We start from the raw sequence: 16992 nt of genomic DNA, 5'->3' as shown, positions 1-16992 counted from the left end.
TGATGGTTTAATATACCCGGGACATGTTACCAGTTGAACAGTATAAGTGAGGAGAGTGTGTTCCCCTGATTGTTCAATACACACGGGACATGTTACCAGGTGAAAAGTATAAGTGAGGAGTGTGTGTTCCCCTGATGGTTTAATGCACACGGGACATGTTCCCAGGTGAAAAGTATAAGTGAGGAGAGTGTGTTCCCCTGATTGTTCAATACACACGGGACATGTTACCAAGTGAACAGTATAAGTGAAGAGAGTGTGTTCCCCTGATGGTTTAATACACACGGGACATTTCACCAGGTGAACAGTATAAGTGAGGAGAGTGTGTTCCCCTGATGGTTTAATATACACGGGTCATGTTTCCAGTTGAACAGTATAAGTGAGGAGAGTGTGTTCCTCTGATGGTTTAATATACACGGGACATGTTACCAGGTGAACAGTATAAGTGAGGAGAGTGTGTTCCCCTGATGGTTTAATATACACGGGACATGTTACCAGGTGAACAGTATAAGTGAGGAGAGTGTGTTCCCCTGATGGTTTAATATACACGGGACATGTTACCAGGTGAACAGTATAAGTGAGGAGAGTGTATTCCCCTGATTGTTTAATACAAACAGGACATGTTACCAGGTGAACAGTATAAGTGAGGAGAGTGTGTTCCCCTGATGGTTTAATACACACGGGACATTTTACCAGGTGAACAGTATAAGTGAGGAGAGTGTGTTCCCCTGATTGTTTAATACTCACCGGACATGTTACCAGGTGAACCATATAAGTGAGGAGAGTGTGTTCGCCTGATGGTTTAATACTCACGGGACATGTTACCAGGTGAACCATATAAGTGAGGAGAGTGTGTTCGCCTGATGGTTTAACACGCACGGGACATGTTACCAGGTGAACAGCATAAGTGAGGAGAGTGTGTTCCCCTGATGGTTTAATACTCACGGGACATGTTACCAGGTGAACAGTATAAGTGAGGAGAGTGTGTTCCCCTGATTGTTTAATACACACGGGACATGTTAACAGGTGAACAGTATAAGTGAGGAGTGTGTTTTCCCCTGATGGTTTAACACGCACGGGACATGTTACCAGGTGAACAGTATAAGTGAGGAGAGTGTGTTCCCCTGATTGTTTAATGCACACGGGACATGTTACCAGGTGAACCGTATAAGTGAGGCGAGTGTGTTCCCCTGATGGTTTAATATACGAGGGAAATGTTACCAGGTGAACAGTATAAGTGAGGAGAGTGTGTTCCCCTGATGGTTTAATATACACGGGACATGTTACCAGGTGAACAGTATAAGTGAGGCGAGTGTGTTTCCCTGATGGTTTAATATACGAGGGAAATGTTACCAGGTGAACAGTATAAGTGAGGAGAGTGAGTTCCCCTGATTGTTTAATATACACGGGACATATTACCAGGTGAACAATATAAGTGAGGAGAGTGTGTTCCCCTGATGGTTAAATATACACGGGACATGTTACCAGGTGAACAGTATAATTGAGGAGAGTGTGATCCCCTGATTGTTTAATACACACGGGACATGTCACAAGGTGAACAGTATAAGTGAGGAGAGTGTGTTCCTCTGATGGTATAATATACACGGGATATGTTACCAGATGAACAGTATAAATGAGGAGAGTGTGTTCACCTGATGGGTTAATACAGACGGGACATGACACCAGGTGAACAGTATAAGTGAGGAGAGTGTGTTCCCCTGATTGTTTTATACTCACGGGACATGTTACTAGGTGAACAGTATAAGTGAGGAGAGTGTGTTCCCCTGATGGTTTAATATACGAGGGAAATGTTACCAGGTGAACAGTATAAGTGAGGAGAGTGTGTTCCCCTGATTGTTTAAGACTCACGGGACATGTTACCAGGTGAACAGTATAAGTGAGGAGTGTGTGTTCCCCTGATGGTTTAACACGCACGGGACATGTTACCAGGTGAACAGTATAAGTGAGGAGAGTGTGTTCCCCTGATTGTTTAATACACACGGTACATTTCACCAGGTGAACAGTATAAGTGAGGAGAGTGTGTTCCCCTGATGGTTTAATACACACGGTACATTTCACCAGGTGAACAGTATAATTGAGGAGAGTGTGTTCCCCTGATGGTTTAATATACACGGGTCATGTTACCAGTTGAACAGTGTAAGTGAGGAGAGTGTGTTCCCCTGATGGTTTAATATACACGGGTGATGTTACCAGTTGAACAGTATAAGTGAGGAGACTGTGTTCCCCTGAATGTTTAATATACACGGGACATGTTACCAGGTGAACAATATAAGTGAGGAGAGTGTGTTCCCCTTATGGTTTAATATACACGGGACATGTCACCAGGTGAACAATATAAGTGAGGAGAGTGTGTTCCCCTTATGGTTTAATATACACGGGACATGTTACCAGGTGAACTGTATAAGTGAGGAGTGTGTTTTCTCCTGATTGTTTAATATACACGGGACATATTACCAGGTGAACAGTATAAGTGAGGAGAGTGTGTTCCCCTGATGGTTTAACACTCACGGGACATGTTACCAGGTGAACAGTATAAGTGAGGAGAGTGTGTTCCCCTGATGGTTTAATATACGAGGGAAATGTTACCAGGTGAACATTATAAGTGAGGAGAGTGTGTTCCCCTGATGGTTTAATATACACGGGACATGTTCCCAGGGGAACAGTATAAGTGAAGAGAGTGTGTTCCCCTGATTGTTTAATACACACGGGACATGTTACCAGGTGAACAGTATAAGTGAGGAGTGTGTGTTCCCCTGATGGTTTAACACGCACGGGACATGTTACCACGTGAACAGTATAAGTGAGGAGAGTGTGTTCCCCTGATTGTTTAATACACACGGTACATTTCACCAGGTGAACAGTATAAGTGAGGAGAGTGTGTTCCCCTGATGGTTTAATATACACGGGTCATGTTACCAGTTGAACAGCATAAGTGAGGAGAGTGTGTTCCCCTGATGGTTTAATATACACGGGTCATGTTACCAGTTGAACAGTATAAGTGAGGAGATTGTGTACCCCTGATGGTTTAATATACACGGGACATGTTACCAGGTGAACAGTATAAGTGAGGAGAGTGTATTCCCCTGATTGTTTAATACAAACAGGACATGTTACCAGGTGAACAGTATAAGTGAGGAGAGTGTGTTCCCCTGCTGGTTTAATATAAGCGGGACATGTCACCAGGTGAACAATATAAGTGAGGAGAGTGTGTTCCCCTGGTGGTTTAATATACACGGGACATGTTACCAGGTGAACAGTATAAGTGAGAAGAGTGTGTTCCCCTGATTGTTTAATACACACGGGACATGTTACCAGGTGAACAGTATAAGTGAGGAGAGTGTGTTCCCCTGATGGTTTAATATACACGGGACATGTTACCAGGTGAACAATATAAGTGAGGAGAGTGTGTTCCCCTGATGGTTTAATACTGTCGGGACATTTCCCCAGGTGAACAGTAAAAGTGAGGAGAGTGAGTTCCCCTGATAGTTTAATAATGACGGGACATGTTACCAGGTGAACAGTATAAGTGAGGAGAGTGTGTTCCCCTGATGGTTTAATACTGACGGGACATGTCACCATGTGACCAGTTTAAGGGAGGAGAGTGTGTTCCCCTGATGGTTTAATACGCACGGGACATGTGAACAGGTGAACAGCATAAGTGAGGAGAGTGTGTTCCACTGATTGTTTAATACGCACGGGACATGTACCCTACTGAACAGTATATGTGAGGAGAGTGTGTTCCCCTGATGGTTTAATACTGACGGGACATTTCCCCAGGTGAACAGTATAAGTGAGGAGAGTGTGTTCCCATGATGGTTTAATACTGACGGGACATTACCCCAGGTGAACAGTATAAGTGAGGAGAGTGTGTTCCCCTGATGGTTTAATATACACGGGACATGTTACCAGGTGAACAGTATAAGTGAGGAGAGTGTATTCCCCTGATTGTTTAATACACACCGGACATGTTACCAGGTGAACAGTATAAGTGAGGAGAGTGTGTTCCCCTGATGGTTTAATATACGATGGAAATGTTACCAGGTGAACAGTATAAGTGAGGAGAGTGTGTTCCCCTGATGGTTTAATATACACGGGACATGTTCCCAGGGGAACAGTATAAGTGAGGAGAGTGTGTTCCCCTGATTGTTTAATACTGAAGGGACATGTTACCAGGTGAACAGTATAAGTGAGGAGTGTGTGTTCCCCTGATGGTTTAACACGCACGGGACATGTTACCAGGTGAACAGTGTAAGTGAGGAGAGTGTGTTCCCCTGATGAGTTAACACGCACGGGACTTGTTACCAGGTGAACAGTATAAGTGAGTAGAGTGTGTTCCGCTGATGGTTTAATATACCCGGGACATGTCAGCAGGTGAACAGTATAATTGAGGAGAGTGTGTTCCCCTGATTGTTTAATACACACGGGACATGTCATCAGGTGAACAGTATAAGTGAGGAGAGTTTGTTCCCCTGATGGTTTAATATACACGGGACATGTTACCAGGTGAACAGTTTAACTGAGGAGAGTGAGTTCCCCTGATGGTTTAATATGCACGGGACATGTCAACAGATGAACAGTATAAGTGAGGAGAGTGTGTTCCCCTGATGGTTTGATACTGTCGGGACATTTCCCCAGGTGAACAGAATAAGTGAGGAGAGTGAGTTCCCCTGATAGTTTAATAATGACGGGACATGTTACCAGGTGAACAGTATAAGTGAGGAGAGTGTGTTCCCCTGATTGTTTAATACTGACGGGACATGTCACCATGTGACCAGTTTAAGGGAGGAGAGTGTGTTCCCCTGATGGTTTAATATGCACGGGACATGTTACCAGGTGAACAGTATAAGTGAGGAGAGTGTGTTCCCCTGATGGTTTAATATGCACGGGACATGTTACCAGGTGAAGAGTATAAGTGTGGAGAGTGAGTTGCCTGATGCTTTAATACACACTGGACATTTCCCCAGGTGAACATTATAAGTGAGGAGATTGTGTTCCCCTGATGGTTTAATACGCACAGGACATGTTACCAGGTGAACAGTGTAAGTGAGGAGAGAGAGTTCCAATGATGGTTTAATACAAACAGGACATGTCACCAGGTGAACAGTATAAGTGAGGAGAGTGTGTTCCCCTGATGGTTTAATATGCACGGGACATGTTACCAGGTGAACAGCATAAGTGAGGAGATTGTGTTCCCCTGATTGTTTAATACACACAGGACATGTTACCAGGTGAACAGTATAAGTGAGGAGATTGTGTTCCCCCTATTGTTTAATACACACAGGACATGTTACCAGGTCAACAGCATAAGTGAGGAGAGTGTGTTCCCCTGATTGTTCAATACACACACGATATGTTACCAGGTGAACAGTATAAGTGAGGAGAGTGTGTTCTCCTGATTGTTTAATACACACAGGACATGTTACCAGGTGAACAGTATAAGTGAGGAGAGTGTGTTCCCCTGATTGTTCAATACACACACGATATGTTACCAGGTGAACAGCATAAGTGAGGAGAGAGTGTTCCCCAGATTGTTTAATACACACAGGACATGTTACCAGGTGAACAGTATAAGTGAGGAGAGTGTGTTCCCCAGATTGTTTAATACACACAGGACATGTCACCAGGTGAACAGTATAAGTGAGGAGATTGTGTTCCCCTAATGGTTTAATATGCACGGGACATGTTACCAGGTGAACAGCATAAGTGAGGAGCTTGTGTTCCCCTGATTGTTTAATACACACAGGACATGTTACCAGGTGAACAGTATAAGTGAGGAGATTGTGTTCCCCTAATGGTTTAATATGCACGGGACATGTTACCAGGTGAACAGTATAATTGAGGAGAGTGTGTTCCCCTGATTGTTTAATATACACGGGACATGTTACCAGGTGAACAGTATAAGTGAGGAGAGTGTGTTCCTCTGATGGTTTAATATACACAGGACATGTTCCCAGGTGAACAGTATAAGTGAGGAGAGTGTGTTCCCCTGATTGTTTAATATACACGGGGCATGTTACCAGGTGAACAGCATAAGTGAGGAGAGTGAGTACCCCTGATTGTTTAATACGCACGGGACATGTAACCAAGTGAACAGTATAAGTGAGGAGAGAGTGTTCCCCTGATGCTTTAATACGCACGGGACATGTAACCAAGTGAACAGTATAAGTGAGGAGAGAGTGTTCCCCTGATCGTTTAATACTGACCGAACATTTCCCCAGGTGAACAGTATTAGTGAGGATAGTGTGTTCCCCTCATGGTTTAATACACACAGGACTTGTACCAGGTGAACAGTATAAGTGAAGAGAGTGAGTTCCCCTGATTGTTTAATACACACGGGACATGTAACCAAGTGAACAGTATAAGTGAGGAGAGTGTGTTCCCCTGATGGTTTAATACTAACAGAACATTTCCCCAGGTGAACAGTATAAGTGAGGAGAGTGTGTTCCCCTCATGGTTTAATACACACAGGAAATGTCGACAGGTGAACAGTATAAGTGAAGAGAGTGAGTTCCCCTGATTGTTTAACACGCACGGGACATGTTACCAGGTGAATAGTATAAGTGAGGAGAGTGTGTTCCCCTGATGGTTTAATATACACGGGACATGTTACCAGGCGAACAGTATAAGTGAGGAGAAAGTGTTCCCCTGATGGTTTAATATACACGGGACATGTTACCAAGTGAAAAGTATAAGTGAGGAGAGTGTGTTCCCCTGATGGTTTAATATACACGGGACATGATACCAAGTGAAAAGTATAAGTGAGGAGAACGTGTTCCCCTGATGGTTTAATATACACGGGACATGTTACCGGGTGAGCAGTATAAGAGAGGAGAGTGTGTTCCCCTGATGGTTTAAAACGCACGGGACGTGTCACCAGGTGAAGAGTAGAAGTGAGGAGAGTGTGTTCCCCCGATGGTCTAATATACACGGGACATGTTACCAGGTGAACAGTATATGTGAAGAGAGTGTGTTCCCCTGATTGTTTAATACACACGGGACATGTAACCAAGTGAACAGTATCTGTGAGGAGAGTGTTTTCCCCTGATTGTTTAATACGCACTGGACATGTTACCAGGTGAACAGAATAAGTGAGGAGAGTGTGTTCCACTGATGGTTTAATATACACGGGACATGTCACCAGGTGAACAGTAGAAGTGAAGAGAGTGTGTTCCCCTGATTGTTTAATACACACGGGACATGTCACCAGGTGAACAGTATAAGTGAGGAGAGAGTGTTCCCCTGATTGTTTAACACGCACGGGACATGTTACCAGGTGAACAGTATAAGTGAGGAGAGTGTGTTCCCCTGATGGTTTAATATACACAGGACATGTTACCAGGTGAACAGTATAAGTGAGGAGAATGTGTTCCCCTGATGGTTGAATATACACGGGACATGTTAGCAGGTGAACAGTATATGTGAAGAGAGTGTGTTCCCCTGATGGTTTAATATGCATGGGCCATGTTACCAGGTGAACAGTAGAAGTGAAGAGTGCGTGTTCCCCTGATGGTTTAATATACATGTGACATGTTACCATGTGAACAGTTTAATTGAGGAGAGTGTGTTCCCCTGATGGTTTAATACGCACGCGACATGTTACCAGGTGAACAGTGTAATTGAGGAGAGTGTGTTCCCCTGATGGTTTAATATACACGGGACATGTTACCAGGTGAACAGTGTAAGTGTGGAGAGTGAGTTCCCCTGCTGGTTTAATACAAACAGGACATTTCACCAGGTGAACAGTAAAAGTGAGGACAGAGTGTTCCCCTCATGGTTTAACACGCACGGGACATGTTACCTGGTGAACATTAAAGGTGAGGAGAGTGTGTTCCCCTGATGGTTTAATATACACAGGACATGTTACCAGGTGAACAGTATAAGTGAGGAGAGTGTGTTCCCCTGATTGTTTAATATACAAGGGACATGTTACCAGGTGAACAGTATAAGTGAGGAGAGTTGGTTCCCCTGATTGTTTAATACACACGGGACATGTCACCAGGTGAACAGTATAAGTGAGGAGAGTGTGTTCCCCTGATTGTTTAATATACAAGGGACATGTCACCAGGTGAACAGTATAAGTGAGGAGAGTGTGTTCCCCTGATGGTTTAATATACACGGGACATGTTACCAGGTGAACAATGTAAGTTAGGAGAGTGTGTTCCCCTGATGGTTTAATACTTTCGGGACATTTCCCCAGGTGAACAGTATAAGTGAGGAGAGTGAGTTCCCCTGATAGTTTAATAATGACGGGACATGTTACCAGGTGAACAGTATAAGTGAGGAGAGTGTGTTCCCCTGATGGTTTAATACTGACGGGACATGTCGCCATGTGACCAGTTTAAGGGAGGAGAGTGTGTTCCCCTGATGGTTTAATACGCACCGGACATGTGAACAGGTGAACAGTATAAGTAAGGAGAGTGTGTTCCGCTGATTGTTTAATACGCACGGGACATGTACCCAACTGAACAGTATATGTGAGGAGAGTGTGTTCCCCTGATGGTTTAATATACACGGGACATGTTACCAGGTGAACAGTGTAAGTGAGGAGAGTGTGTTCCCCTGATTGTTTAATACGCACGGGACATGTACCCAACTGAACAGTATATGTGAGGAGAGTGTGTTCCCCTGATTGTTTAATACTGACGGGACATGTCACCATGTGACCAGTTTAAGGGAGGACAGTGTGTTCCCCTGATGGTTTAATACGCACGGGACATGTGAACAGGTGAACAGCATAAGTGAGGAGAGTGAGTTCCCCTGATTGTTTAATACGCACGGGACATGTAACCAAGTGAACAGTATAAGTGAGGAGAGTGTGTTCCCCTGATTGTTTAATACGCACGGGACATGTACCCAACTGAACAGTATATGTGAGGAGAGTGTGTTCCCCTGATGGTTTAATACTGAAGGGACATTTCCCCAGGTGAACAGTATAAGTGAGGAGAGTGTGTTCCCATGATGGTTTAATACTGACGGGACATTTCCCCAGGTGAACAGTATAAGTGAGGAGAGTTTGTTCCCCTCATGGTTTAATACACACAGAACATGTCACCAGGTGAACATTATAAGTGAGGAGAGTGTGTTCCCCTGATGGTTTAATATACACGGGACATGATACCAGGTGAACAGTATAAGTGAGGAGAATGTGTTCCCCTGATGGTTTAATATACACGGGACATGATACCAGGTGAACAGTATAAGTGAGGAGAATGTGTTCCCCTGATGGTTTACTGTACACGGGACATGTTACCAGGTGAAAAGTATAAGTGAGGAGATTGTGTTCCACAGATGGTTTAATACTGACGGGACATGTTACCAGATGAACAGTATAAGTGAGGAGAGAGTGTTCGCCTGATGGTATAATATACACGGGACATGTTACCAGGTGAACAGTATAATTGAGGAGAGGGCTTTCCCCTAATGGTTTAATATACACGGGACAAGATAGCAGGTGAACAGTATAAGAGAGGAGAGTGTGTTCCCCTGATGGTTTAACACGCACGGGACGTGTCACCAGGTGAAGAGTAGAAGTGAGGAGAGAGTGTTCCCCTGATGGTCTAATATACACGGGACATGTTACCAGGTGAACAGTATATGTGAAGATAGTGTGTTCCCCTGATTGTTTAGTACACACGGGACATGTAACCAAGTGAACAGTATCTGTGAGGAGAGTGTGTTCCCCTGATTTTTTAAAACGCACTGGACATGTTACCAGGTGAACAGTATATGTGAAGATAGTGTGTTCCCCTGATTGTTTAGTACACACGGGACATGTTACCAGGTGAACAGTATAAGTGAGGAGAGTGTGTTCCACTGATGGTTTAATAAGCACTGGACATGTTACCAGGTGAACAGTATAAGTGAGGAGAGTGTGTTCCACTGATGGTTTAATATACACGGGACATGTTGCCAGGTGAACAGTGTAAGTGAGGAGAGTGTGTTCCCCTGATGGTTTAATACGCACGGGACATGTTACCAGGTGAACAGTATAAGTGAGGAGAGTGAGTTCCCCTGCTGGTTTAATACAAACAGGACATTTCACCAGGTGAAAAGTATAAGAGAGGAGAGAGTGTTCCCTTATGGTTTAACACGCACGGGACATGTTACCAGGTGAACAGTAAAAGTGAGGAGACTGTGTTCCCCTGATGGTTTAATGTACACAGGACATGATACCAGGTGAAAAGTATAAGTGAGGAGAGTGTGTTCCAATGATGGTTTAATATACACGGGACATGTTACCAGGTGAACAGTATAAGTGAGGAGAGTGTGTTCCAATGATGGTTTAATATACACGGGACATGTTACCAGGTGAACAGTAGAAGTGAGGAAAGTGTGTTCCCCTGATGGTTTAATACTGTCGGGACATTTCCCCAGGTGAACAGTATAAGTGAGGAGAGTGTGTTCCCCTGATGGTTTAATATACACGGGACATGTTACCAGGTGAACAGAAAAAGTGAGGTGAGTGTGTTCCCCTGATTGTTTAATATACAAGGGACATGTTACCAGGTGAACAGTATAAGTGAGGAGAGTGTGTTCCCCTGATTGTTTAATACACACGGGACATGTCACCAGGTGAACAGTATAAGTGAGGAGAGTGTGTTCCCCTGATGGTTCAATATACACGGGACATGTTACCAGGTGAACAGTAGAAGTGAGGAGAGTGAGTTCCCCTGATGCTTTAATACAGTCAGGACATGTCAACAGATGAACAGTATAAGTGAGGAGAGTGTGTTCCCCTGATGGTTTAACAGGCACGGGACATGTTACCAGGTGAACAGTATAAGTGAGGAGAGTGTGTTCCCCTGATTGTTTAATATACACGGGACATGTTACCAGGTGAACAGTATAATTGAGGAGAGTGTGTTCCCCTGATTGTTTAATACTCACGGGACATGTTGCCAGCTGAACAGTATAAGTGAGGAGAGTGTGTTCCCCTGATGGTTGAACACGCACGGGACATGTTGCCAGGTGAACAGTATAAGTGAGGAGAGTGTGTTCCCCTGATGGTTTAACACGCACGGGACATGTTACCAGGTGAACAGTATAAGTGAGGAGAGTGTGTTCCCCTGATTGTTTAATACTGACGGTACATGTTACCAGGTGAACAGTATAAGTGAGGAGAGTGTGTTCCCCTGATGGTTTAATATACACGGGACATGTTACCAGGTGAACAGTATAAGTGAGGAGAGTGTGTTCCCCTGATTGTTCAATGCACACGGGACATGTTACCAGGTGAACAGTATAATTGAGGAGAGTGTGTTCCCCTGATTGTTTAATACTGACGGTACATGTTACCAGGTGAACAGTATAAGTGAGGAGAGTGTGTTCCCCTGATGGTTTAATATACACGGGACTTGTTACCAGGTGAACAGTATAAGTGAGGAGAGTGTGTTCCCCTGATTGTTCAATGCACACGGGACATGTTACCAGGTGAACAGTATAAGTGAGGAGAATGTGTTCCCCTGATTGTTCAATACACACGGGACATGTTACCAGGTGAACAGTATAAGTGAGGAGAGTGTGTTCCCCTGATGGTTTAATATACTCGGGACATGTTCAAAGGTGAACAGTATAAGTGAGGAGATTGTGTTCCCCTGATGGTTTAATATACACAGGGCATATTACCAGGTGAACAGTATAAGTGAGGAGATTGTGTTCCCCTGATGGTTTAATACACACGGGACACGTTAGCTGGAGAACAGTATAAGTGAGGGGAGTGCTTTCCCCTGATGGTTTAATATTCACGGGACATGTTACCAGGTGAACAGTATAATTGAGGAGAGTGTGTTCCCCTGATTGTTTAAAGCACACGGGACATGTTACCAGGTGAACAGTATAAGTGAGGAGAGTGTGTTCCCCTGATGGTTTCATATACACGGGACATGTTACCTGGAGAACAGTATAAGTGAGGGGAGTGCTTTCCCCTGATGGTTTAATATTCACGGGACATGTTACCAGGTGAACTGTATAATTGAGGAGAGTGTGTTCCCCTGATGGTTTAATATACACGGGACATGTTACCAGGTGAACAGTATAAGTGAGGAGAGTGTATTTCCCTGATTGTTTAATACACACAGGACATATTACCAGGTGAACAGTATAAGTGAGGAGAGTGTGTTCCCCTGATGGTTTACTACACACAGGACATGTTACCAGGTGAACAGTGTAAGTGAGGAGAATGTGTTCCCCTGATGGTTTAATATACACAGGAAATGTTACCAGGTGAACAGTATAAGTGAGGAGAGTGTGTTCCCCTGATGGTTTAATACTCACCGGACATGTTACCAGGTGAACAGTATATGTGAGGAGAGTGTGTTCCCCTGATGGTTTAACACGCACGGGACATGTAACCAGGTGAACAGTATAAGTGAGGAGAGTGTGTTCCCCAGATTGTTTAATACACACGGGACATGTCACCAGGTCAACAGTATAAGTGAGGAGAGTGTGTTCCCCTGATTGTTTAATACTCACGGGACATGTTGCCAGGTGAACAGTATAAGTGAGGAGAGTGTGTTCCCCTGATGGTTTAACACGCACGGGACATGTTACCAGGTGAACAGTATAAGTGAGGAGAGTGTGTTCCGCTGATGGTTTAATATAACCGGGACATGTCAGCAGGTGAACAGTATAAGTGAGGAGAGTGTGTTCCCCTGATGGTTTAATATCCACGGGACATGTTACCAGGTGAACAGTATAAGTGAGGAGAGTGTGTTCCCCTGATTGTTTAATACACACGGGACATGTCACCTGGTGAACAGTATAAGTGAGGAGAGTGTGTTCCCCTGATGGTTTAATGTACACGGGACATGTTACCAGGTGAGCAGAATAAGTGAGGAGAGTGTGTTCCCCTGATTGTTTAATACACACGGGACATGTCACCTGGTGAACAGTATAAGTGAGGAGAGTGTGTTCCCCTGATGGTTTAATGTACACGGGACATGTTACCAGGTGAACAGTATAAGTGAGGAGAGTGTGTTCGCCTGATTGTTCAATACACACGGGACATGTCACCAAGTGAAATGTATAATTGAGGAGAGTGTGTTCCCCTGATGGTTTAATATACACGGTACATGTTACCAGGTGAACAGTATAAGTGAGGAGAGTGTGTTCCCCTGATGGTTTAATACTCACGGGACATGTTACCAGGTGAACAGTATAAGTGAGGAGAGTGTGTTCCCCTGATGGTTTAATACTGACGGGACATGTCACCATGTGACCAGTTTAAGGGAGGAGAGTGTGTTCCCCTGATGGTTTAATACGCACGGGACATGTTACCAGGTGAACAGTATAATTGAGGAGAGTGTGTTCCCCTGATTGTTTAATACTGACGGGACATGTCACCATGTGACCAGTTTAAGGGAGGAGAGTGTGTTCCCCTGATGGTTTAATACGCACGGGACATGTTACCAGGTGAACAGTATAAGTGAGGAGAGTGTGTTCCCCTGATTGTTTAATACTGACGGGACATGTCACCATGTGACCAGTTTAAGGGAGGAGAGTGTGTTCCCCTGATTGTTTAATAAACACGGGACATGTTACCAGGTGAACAGTATAATTGAGGAGAGTGAGTACCCCTGATTGTTTAATACGCACGGGACATGTAACCAAGTGAACAGTATAAGTGAGGAGAGAGTGTTCCCCTGATGCTTTAATACGCACGGGACATGTAACCAAGTGAACAGTATAAGTGAGGAGAGAGTGTTCCCCTGATCGTTTAATACTGACCGAACATTTCCCCAGGTGAACAGTATTAGTGAGGATAGTGTGTTCCCCTCATGGTTTAATACACACAGGACTTGTACCAGGTGAACAGTATAAGTGAAGAGAGTGAGTTCGCCTGATTGTTTAATACACACGTGACATGTAACCAAGTGAACAGTATAAGTGAGGAGAGTGTGTTCCCCTGATGGTTTAATACTAACAGATCATTTCCCCAGGTGAACAGTATAAGTGAGGAGAGTGTGTTCCCCTCATGGTTTAATACACACAGGACATGTCGACAGGTGAACAGTATAAGTGAAGAGAGTGAGTTCCCCTGATTGTTTAACACGCACGGGACATGTTACCAGGTGAACAGTATAAGTGAGGAGAGTGTGTTCCCCTGATGGTTTAATATACACGGGACATGTTACCAGGCGAACAGTATAAGTGAGGAGAAAGTGTTCCCCTGATGGTTTAATATACACGGGACATGTTACCAAGTGAAAAGTATAAGTGAGGAGAGTGTGTTCCCCTGATGGTTTAATATACACGGGACATGATACCAAGTGAAAAGTATAAGTGAGGAGAACGTGTTCCCCTGATGGTTTAATATACACGGGACATGTTACCGGTGAGCAGTATAAGAGAGGAGAGTGTGTTCCCCTAATGGTTTAACACGCACGGGACGTGTCACCAGGTGAAGAGTAGAAGTGAGGAGAGTGTGTTCCCCTGATGGTCTAATATACACGGGACATGTTACCAGGTGAACAGTATATGTGAAGAGAGTGTGTTCCCCTGATTGTTTAATACACACGGGACATGTAACCAAGTGAACAGTATCTGTGAGGAGAGTGTTTTCCCCTGATTGTTTAATACGCACTGGACATGTTACCAGGTGAACAGAATAAGTGAGGAGAGTGTGTTCCACTGATGGTTTAATATACACGGGACATGTCACCAGGTGAACAGTAGAAGTGAAGAGAGTGTGTTCCCCTGATTGTTTAATACACACGGGACATGTCACCAGGTGAACAGTATAAGTGAGGAGAGAGTGTTCCCCTGATTGTTTAACACGCACGGGACATGTTACCAGGTGAACAGTATAAGTGAGGAGAGTGTGTTCCCCTGATGGTTTAATATACACAGGACATGTTACCAGGTGAACAGTATAAGTGAGGAGAATGTGTTCCCCTGATGGTTGAATATACACGGGACATGTTAGCAGGTGAACAGTATATGTGAAGAGAGTGTGTTCCCCTGATGTTTTAATATGCATGGGCCATGTTACCAGGTGAACAGTAGAAGTGAAGAGTGCGTGTTCCCCTGATGGTTTAATATACATGTGACATGTTACCATGTGAACAGTTTAATTGAGGAGAGTGTGTTCCCCTGATGGTTTAATACGCACGGGACATGTTACCAGGTGAACAGTGTAATTGAGGAGAGTGTGTTCCCCTGATGGTTTAATATACACGGGACATGTTACCAGGTGAACAGTGTAAGTGTGGAGAGTGAGTTCCCCTGCTGGTTTAATACAAACAGGACATTTCACCAGGTGAACAGTAAAAGTGAGGACAGAGTGTTCCCCTCATGGTTTAACACGCACGGGACATGTTACCTGGTGAACATTAAAGGTGAGGAGAGTGTGTTCCCCTGATGGTTTCATATACACAGGACATGTTACCAGGTGAACAGTATAAGTGAGGAGAGTGTGTTCCCCTGATTGTTTAATATACAAGGGACATGTTACCAGGTGAACAGTATAAGTGAGGAGAGTGTGTTCCCCTGATTGTTTAATACACACGGGACATGTCACCAGGTGAACAGTATAAGTGAGGAGAGTGTGTTCCCCTGATTGTTTAATATACAAGGGACATGTCACCAGGTGAACAGTATAAGTGAGGAGAGTGTGTTCCCCTGATGGTTTAATATACACGGGACATGTTACCAGGTGAACAATGTAAGTGAGGAGAGTGTGTTCCCCTGATGGTTTAATACTTTCGGGACATTTCCCCAGGTGAACAGTATAAGTGAGGAGAGTGAGTTCCCCTGATAGTTTAATAATGACGGGACATGTTACCAGGTGAACAGTATAAGTGAGGAGAGTGTGTTCCCCTGATGGTTTAATACTGACGGGACATGTCGCCATGTGACCAGTTTAAGGGAGGAGAGTGTGTTCCCCTGATGGTTTAATACGCACGGGACATGTGAACAGGTGAAAAGTATAAGTAAGGAGAGTGTGTTCCCCTGATTGTTTAATACGCACGGGACATGTACCCAACTGAACAGTATATGTGAGGAGAGTGTGTTCCCCTGATGGTTTAATATACACGGGACATGTTACCAGGTGAACAGTGTAAGTGAGGAGAGTGTGTTCCCCTGATTGTTTAATACGCACGGGACATGTACCCAACTGAACGGTATATGTGAGGAGAGTGTGTTCCCCTGATTGTTTAATACTGACGGGACATGTCACCATGTGACCAGTTTAAGGGAGGAGAGTGTGTTCCCCTGATGGTTTAATACGCACGGGACATGTGAACAGGTGAACAGCATAAGTGAGGAGAGTAAGTTCCCCTGATTGTTTAATACGCACGGGACATGTAACCAAGTGAACAGTATAAGTGAGGAGAGTGTGTTCCCCTGATTGTTTAATACGCACGGGACATGTACCCAACTGAACAGTATATGTGAGGAGAGTGTGTTCCCCTGATGGTTTAATACTGAAGGGACATTTCCCCAGGTGAACAGTATAAGTGAGGAGAGTGTGTTCCCATGATGGTTTAATACTGACGGGACATTTCCCCAGGTGAACAGTATAAGTGAGGAGAGATTGTTCCCCTCATGGTTTAATACACACAGAACATGTCACCAGGTGAACATTATAAGTGAGGAGAGTGTGTTCCCCTGATGGTTTAATATACACGGGACATGATACCAGGTGAACAGTATAAGTGAGGAGAATGTGTTCCCCTGATGGTTTAATATACACGGGACATGATACCAGGTGAACAGTATAAGTGAGGAGAATGTGTTCCCCTGGTGGTTTACTGTACACGGGACATGTTACTAGGTGAAAAGTATAAATGAGGAGATTGTGTTCCACAGATGGTTTAATACTGACGGGACATGTTACCAGATGAACAGTATAAGTGAGGAGAGTGTGTTCCCCTGATGGTATAATATACACGGGACATGTTACCAGGTGAACAATGTAAGTGAGGAGAGTGTGTTCCCCTGATGGTTTAATACTGTCGGGACATTTCCCCAGGT

This window comes from Heterodontus francisci, unplaced genomic scaffold (genome assembly GCF_036365525.1).
Source record: "Heterodontus francisci isolate sHetFra1 unplaced genomic scaffold, sHetFra1.hap1 HAP1_SCAFFOLD_186, whole genome shotgun sequence".
In the NCBI taxonomy this organism is placed as follows: Eukaryota; Metazoa; Chordata; class Chondrichthyes; order Heterodontiformes; family Heterodontidae; genus Heterodontus; species Heterodontus francisci.
The sequence above is the reverse complement of the archived record's forward strand: the minus strand, read 5'-3'. Positions refer to the sequence as shown.